Raw genomic sequence first — 7,797 nt, 5'->3', positions numbered from 1 at the left:
GACCTGAGCTACAGATTAGACCAACCAAAGCCATTCTCTTCTGGACTTCTTATTAAGCAGGTAATAGATTCCTTAACTGTTTTAGATAGTTAAAATGGGACCATTTGTTACATTCAAAAACATCTTGAATTAAAGCATAAAGAGAAGGCGGGTGCTGGTGGCTCACACCTGTAATCCTAGCTACTCAAGAGGCTGAGATCTGAGGATCGCAATTTGAAGCCAGTCCAGGCAGGAAAATCTATAAGACTTTTATCTTTAATAAACTACTCAGAGCACTAGCCTTAAACAAAAGAACCTTAGGAACAGCTCCCAGGCCCTGAGTTCAAGCTTCAGGACTGGCAAAAAAACAGAAACAAAAACATAAAGAGAGATGGAAAAGAAGGAAGGCAGAAAGGAAGAATGGAAGGAGGAAAGAAAGGAGGGAGGGGGGAGGGAAGAAGAGAAGGAAAGAGATTCCTTCACAGAAAGGACTACTACACTCACAGTCACAGGTAATGATCTAGCCTAGAAGGAAATGGAAATCTGATGTCCACCTCACAGAAGTACACCACCTGCAGTAACTACTGTAAACTCATAGAAATAAATAGTTATCAATCAATAGCTGTCTAAAATGATGAGTTCTCAACATAGGGCTTATGAGGCACTTTCACACAGAATGAGAATTATTCCCAGCCAGGTGACATTGCTCATGCCTGTAATCCCAGCTATCAGGAGGCTAAGATCTAAGGATCTGGGTTCAAAGCCAGCCCAGGAAGGGAAGTCCATGGGATTCTTATCTCCAATTAACTACCACAAAGCTGGAAGTAGAACTGTGTCTCAAGTGTTAAAGAGCTCACCTTGAGCACAAAAGCTAAGGGACTGTGCCCAGGTCCTGAGTTCAAGCCTCAGAACCGACACCCCCCAAAAAAATTTCCTCTGATAATTTATTTCCTTCCTTTGTAGTTCCAATTACAGAAAGAATGGAGGAGCTTTGAGGTTTCATGAGGTAGTTGTAGCTCATGGAAGTTTTATATTTTTGTTGTTAGAGGATTCTGAAGCCTAGTAGGAAAATTATCTTAAAATTTTATAGTCTAGAGAGACAGAGATAGATCATGAATTTGCTCAGCCCAACTTGTCATTTATATGGGATGATTCCATAGGCCACCTAACCTGCAGCCAGAAGTAAATCTTATCATGTTAGTCCTGGACTCTCATTTATTGTCTTTGCTTAAAAAATAAAAGTAAGCCAAGTGTCAGCAGCAGCTCACAACTGTAGTCTTAGCTACTCAGGAGGCTGAAAGCTGAAGATCAAGGTTCAAAGCCAGTTGGGCAGAAAAGTCCATGAGACTCTTATTCCACTTAGCCATCAAAAAGTTGGAAGCAGAGCTGTGGCTCAAGTAGTATAGTGTTAACCTTGAACAGAAAAAGCTTAGGGACATTGTCCAGACCCCAAGTTAAAGCCCCAGGACTGGCACAAAAACAAACAAAAAAGAGTAAGTCTTTAGCAAAAACAAAAACACCTTTATAGATTCCTTCTGTGTTTCTGTGGCTATATTAAGGGCTGCATGGCTGCAGTCAACATAAGTTACACTGTGTAGGCATAGTTGGCACAGCTGGCAATGTTGGCCAAGGTATACAAGAAACTCTGTGTGTGTGTATGTGTGTGTGTAAGTAGATAGATGATAGATAGATAGATAGATAGATAGATAGATAGATAGATAGATAGATAGACGGACAAACAGATAGATATGCCTAGATATATACAGTGCTTGAAGGCTGGCACTCTACCACTGTTGATTAATTACAAGAGTCTCATAGACTTTTCTACCCAAATTGGCTTTAAACTGTTATCCTCAAATCTCAACCTCGTAACTAGATAGGATTATAAGCATAAACCCAGTATCTAATTCATCATGATATTTTTATATATGTATGTACAGTACTGTGATCAGTCACCTCCTTTAATACTCTTTCTCCCTCCCTTTTATTAGTACAATTTTTAGTAAGCTATATGCTATTTTGATATATGCATATATAATATACTCACTTCTTTTTATTATTAAGTAGTTTTACAAAGGAGTTGCCACTTAAAGCAGTTTATGAATACAATATATCTTTTGGGGTTTTTTTTGTTTGTTTGTTTTTTGGTCAGTGGCTTGAACTCTGGGTCTGGGGGCTGTCCCTCAGCTCTTCAGCTCAAGGCTACCACTCTACCATGTGAGCCACAGTGCCACTTCCAGTTTTCTGAGTGGTTTATTGGAGATAAGAGTCTCATGGACTTTCCTGCCCTGGCCGGCTTTGAACCAGATCCTCAGATTTCAACCTCCTGAGTAGATAGGATTATAGGCATGAGCCACCAGTGCTCGGCTTTAAATACAATTTATCTTGATCAATGTCATTCTTTTCAACAATCTTTCTTTCTTTCTTTCTTTCTTTCTTTTTTCCCAGTCTTAGAGCATGAAGTCAGGGTCCAAAAGTGCTTTCCTTGAGCTTTTTGTTCAAGGTTAGTGATCTACCACTTGAGTCACAGCTCCACTTCAGGCTTTTCTTGAGTAGTTTATTGGAGAGAAGAGTCTCATAGGGTTTCCTGCCCAGGCTGGTTTTGAACTTTGGTTTCAGCTGCCTGAGTAGGTAGGATTACAGGAATGAGTCACTGGTACCTGGCACGATGCTTCTTTTTAAGTCTTTAAAGAACAAGGTCTAGCAGCATGTTTAGTGACCACCATAATCTGGGTAAGTATAAGTAATAATGAGGGATAATTGTTTTTTTAGTATGTGTATATTTTTATTTTATTTTTTAATTTTTCATTGAGATTAAGGAATTACATAAATTTCACAAATTTCACAGTATTATGAGATAGTGATACTTAAAGTCACAAACACATTTTAACCTTCACAAGGCAAATTGTCATTATCATGGTCTATAAGGTTTGTGAATTCTATGAGCTTTGACAATACAACTATTTCTTCCACATTGGGTACTATGCACATTTCTTTCCTTTTGCTTAGTGTTAGCTGTTCCCTCTTTCCCTCTCATTCCTTCTCTCCCATCACTGCCCTTAAGTTGCTTAATTCATTTCATCAATGTCCAGTGCAGCAGATGGGCCCCTCTGTTATATGTTTTCATGTTTCCCTCTGATTCTGTGTCCTCCTCTTAGCTTCAATGAGGATATTTGTAACAACTTCCATTTGCTGTGCAAACACCTGTGGTTTCTGTTCTACTGGTAAGAAGCTCATAGATGTTGCCATTGCTGCTGTGATTTGTCATCTGTAATTATAATTAGAGGAAAAGTTAAATTTCAGCTCCAGGCTATTAAAGATTAAAGGTAGAATATTTTCCCCACCCAAGTTTAGGAACCTAAATTCTATCCAAAGACTTCCTATTTTAATCCATTACTGAGGCCAAACAAATGCCTTTGACTGGATAATTTATCAACAGTGTGAATTTATTACCACACGTGTAATCCTAGCTACTCAGGAGGCTGAGATATGAGGATCATGATTTCAAACCACTCCTGGGTAGGAAAGTTCATGAGACACTTATCTCCAAGTTACCACCAAATAAGCCAGAAGTGGAGCTGTGACTAAAGTGGTAGAGTATTAGCCTTGAGCCAAAAAGCAAACAAACAAACAAAAAACCCATGTAAAACAAAAAACAAATCAGGGACAATACCTAAGCCCTGAGTTCAAGCCCCAGGATCTGCAACCCCCCCCCCACCTTCAGCAACACACACACACACACACACACACACACACACACATCACACAAATTCTGGTTAACTGTGATGAATTATCCAGCCATTAGCTCTTTTCCAGCAGAATAAAAAATACACAGAAAACTACAAGGACTTATACTTTGGTGGAGGAGACATCAATGGATGAGAGATTTGGACACATTTTTAAGGCCTAGAAAGCAGATGGAGGACTGGTGGCCCATGAGGGAAAATGTAAGCTGTTCTATGTTTGAGTAGCAGTTTAATTTTCAGGGAACATGAAGAGAGTAACAGTTCCTCGCACAGCACACCTGAAAGCTTCAGCACTGAAGACCAGGAAGTGGGAGGTGAACCTTACTCTCCCATCTCAGCAATACAATGCCAGGAGTCAAATGCCTGCTCCATCCCTTACCCACACACCAACCCCTAATAGCAAGATATCAGAATGCAGCCTTTGGAGGAAATATAGAGAGAGAAAGCAAGGGTGAGGATTGAGTTTGAACCCAGGAATATTAGGAGAAATTCTTTCAATTGACTTTTACTTTCTTAATTTCCTTCCAGAGTACCAGCAGAACATTCTTGGACTTTCTGGAAAGGAAGGGAACTGATGGATTCTTCTGATAAACTCAACAGCCTCTGTAGGCTGGCATTTGAGGGTGTCTCCATTCAGAGACCATCTGACCACCTGGCAGGAAAGTTCTTCTGTTACCAAGCTCCATGCCAACACAGAGAACATGCACAGAACTATGAAGGAGAGAAGCCACAATTCAGTATGAATGAATACATAGGACAAATAAGGCATTCCTATGCATGTATAAATTAAGAACAACATGTTAGTCAACATGTGAGTTTTCAAGGATTCAAATTAATCTCCTATAGAGGAGGACACAGAAACAGAGGGAAACAGGGGGAAACATACAACAGTGGGACCCATCAGCTGCACTGGACATTGATCAAAACGAACTAAGCAACTCAATGGCAGTGATGGGAGGGAGGGAATGAGTGGGAAGAGGGAACAGCTGACACTAAGCAAAAGGAAAGAAATGCACATATTACCCGATGTGGAAGAAATAACTGTATTGTCAAAGCCCATAGAACTCACAAACTTTATAGACCACGATATAGACAATTTGCACCTTGAAGGTTAGAATGTGTTTGTGACTTTAACTATCACTATCCCACAATACTGTGAAATTTGTGAAATATATGTAATCACTTAATCACAATAAAAAATTGCTAAAAAATTTCTTGAAAATAGGGGGGCTGGAAAGTTGGCTCAGTGGTAGAGTGTTTGTCTTACATGCATGAGGCCCTGGGTTCGATTCCTCAGCACCACATAAGCAGAAAAAGCCTAAAGTGGTGCTGTGGCTCAAGTGGTAGAGCCCTAGCCTTGAGCTGAAGAGCTGAGGGACAGCATTCAGTCCCAGAGTTCAGGCTCCACAACCGACAAAAAAAGAAAAAAAATAATAAGGGTTTTGTCAGGTTGCTGGTGGCTCACACCTGTAATTCTAGCTACACAGTAGGATGAGATCTGAGGTGAGATTCAAACCAGCCCAGGCAGACAAATCCAAAAGACTCCTATCTCTAATTAGCCAGCATGATGCTGGAAGTGGAGAGTGGCTCAAGTGGTAGAGTGCCAATCTTGAGTGGCAGAGTTAGGAAGAACATGGGACTCTGAGTTCAAGCCCAGTGCTGACATAAAAAAAGGGGAGTTGCTCCTCTAAATGAAGAGAATACATCAAAAAGAAAAAGAAGCTGAAGCTCAGGAAATTGAATCCAATGTAAGAGGGCAATAAATAATAGTTAATTTCTACAACGGCTTCTTCTTCCAGGCCAGAACAATTTGGAATAGGATACTAAGGGTTCTGGCAGGAGCCTTTCCAATTGGGTTGGGGTAAAAAGAGGGGAACTAGTAAATTGGACCTTTTGAAAAATAATACTGACATGTTTGTAACATCCTAGGTGACATTTGTTAGAGGGTGGTTTGTATTGTTTTAACAAAATATCAGAGGCTGAATAATTGATATAGTAAAGAGGTTTATTTAGCTTATATGTTTAAAGACAAAGTCTCTAAAGATCAGAGAACATTATCTGTTTAATATTTGGTGAGGGTGCTTTCCAGTTGGGCTCGGAGGCGTCCTTTGGATCATGTCTGGTGGTTCTGCGGACTATAACAGAGAACATGGCGGCCCAGAGGGAATGGACCCCGATGGTGTCATCGAGAGCAACTGGAATGAGATTGTTGATAACTTTGATGATATGAATTTAAAGGAGTCTTTTCTATGGGGCATCTATGCTTATGGTTTTGAAAAGCCTTCAGCTATTCAACAGAGAGCTATTATCCCTTGCATTAAAGGGTATGGTGTGATTGCTCAAGCTCAGTCAGGTACTGGCAAGACTGCCACATTTGCTATTTCCATCCTGCAACAGTTGGAGATTGAGTTCAAAGAGACCCAAGCACTAGTATTGGCCCCCACCAGAGAACTGGCTCAACAGATCCAAAAGATAATTCTCGCACTTGGAGATTATATGGGAGCAACTTGTCATGCCTGCATTGGTGGAACCAATGTTCGAAATGAAATGCAAAAGCTGCAGGCTGACGCGCCACATATTGTTGTTGGTACACCAGGGAGAGTATTTGACATGTTGAACAGACGATACCTTTCTCCAAAATGGATCAAAATGTTTGTTTTGGATGAAGCTGATGAAATGTTGAGCCGAGGGTTCAAGGATCAAATCTATGAGATTTTCCAGAAATTAAATACAAGTATTCAGGTTGTGTTGCTCTCTGCCACAATGCCAACTGATGTGTTGGAAGTGACCAAAAAATTCATGAGAGATCCGATTCGAATCTTGGCAAAGAAGGAAGAATTGACCCTTGAAGGAATCAAGCAGTTTTATATAAATGTTGAGAGAGAGGAATGGAAGTTGGACACACTTTGTGACTTGTACAAGACACTGACTATCACACAGGCTGTTATTTTCCTCAATACAAGGTGCAAAGTAGACTGGCTCACTGAGAAAATGCATGCCAGGGACTTTACAGTTTCTGCTCTGCATGGTGATATGGATCAGAAGGAGAGAGATGTTATCATGAGGGAATTCCGTTCATGGTCAAGCCGTGTTTTGATCACTACTGACTTGTTGGCTCATGGAATTGATGTGCAACAAGTGTCTTTGGCTATAAACTATAACCTACCTACCAATCATGAAAACTATATTCACAGGAGTCGATAGCAGCAGTTGATGACGAGATGGCACTCAGAAATGGCATTGATGTAATTTAGGACGTGGATTCATAAGCGAAACAGCACACTGTTTGAATAAAGAGCTAGTGGAATTGGCAGAGGTGTGGCTATAAACTTTGTTACTGAAGAAGACAAGAGGATTCTTTGTGACATTGAGACTTTCTACAATACTACAGTGGAGGAGATGCCCATGAATGTGGCTGACCTTATTTAATTCCTGGGATGAGAGTTTTGAATGCAGTGCTTGCTGTTGCTGAATAGGCGACCACAACGTGCATTGTGCTTCTTTGGGAATATTTGAATCTTGTCTCAATGCTCATTATGGATCAGAAATACAGATTTTGATAGCAAAGCGACATTAGTTGTGAGCTCTGTGAGGAAAGTCCTTGTCTTCATCCTCTTTAGAGTTAGACTGTTGGGGTGGGTATAAAAGATGGGGGTCTGTAAAATCTTTCTTTCTTAGAAATTTATTTCCTAGTTATATAGAAATGGTTGTATTAGATGTTCTCTATCATTTAATAATATACTTGTGAACTAAAAGATATAAGTGCTGTATAAAATCGGCCAATTATGTTAAACTAACAAAAAAATATTTGGTGAGGGTTACATCATGTGTGTGTGTGTGTGTGTGTGTGTGTGTGTGTGTGTGTGTGTGTGTGTGTGTGTGTGTGTGTGTGTGTCCTGGGGCTTGAACTCAGCGCCTCCACACTCAAGTGCTCCACCACTTGAGCCATAGCTCCACTTCTAGCTTTTTTGGGTAGTTAATGGAAGATAAGATTCTCACAGACCTTTCAGCCTGGGCATGGCTTAGAACCTTAATCTTCAGATTTCAGCCTCCTGAATAGCTAGGATTACAG

At 40.4% G+C, this 7,797-nt stretch overlaps 1 pseudogene across 1 annotated transcript; it reads left to right on the top strand.

Annotated features, from left to right (window-relative positions):
- The first annotated feature begins 5,806 nt into the window (after positions 1–5,806).
- On the top strand, positions 5,807–7,524 carry LOC138805697 (eukaryotic initiation factor 4A-II pseudogene; annotated as a pseudogene). Its single transcript, XR_011365621.1, has one exon. The product of XR_011365621.1 is annotated as a eukaryotic initiation factor 4A-II pseudogene (transcript).
- The last annotated feature ends 273 nt before the right edge of the window (positions 7,525–7,797 follow it).

Source organism: Dipodomys merriami, unplaced genomic scaffold, assembly GCF_024711535.1.
Source record: "Dipodomys merriami isolate MVZ:Mamm:240054 unplaced genomic scaffold, mDipMer1.0.p SCAF_4, whole genome shotgun sequence".
In the NCBI taxonomy this organism is placed as follows: domain Eukaryota; kingdom Metazoa; phylum Chordata; class Mammalia; order Rodentia; family Heteromyidae; genus Dipodomys; species Dipodomys merriami.
This window is presented reverse-complemented; position numbering and strand designations above follow the sequence as displayed.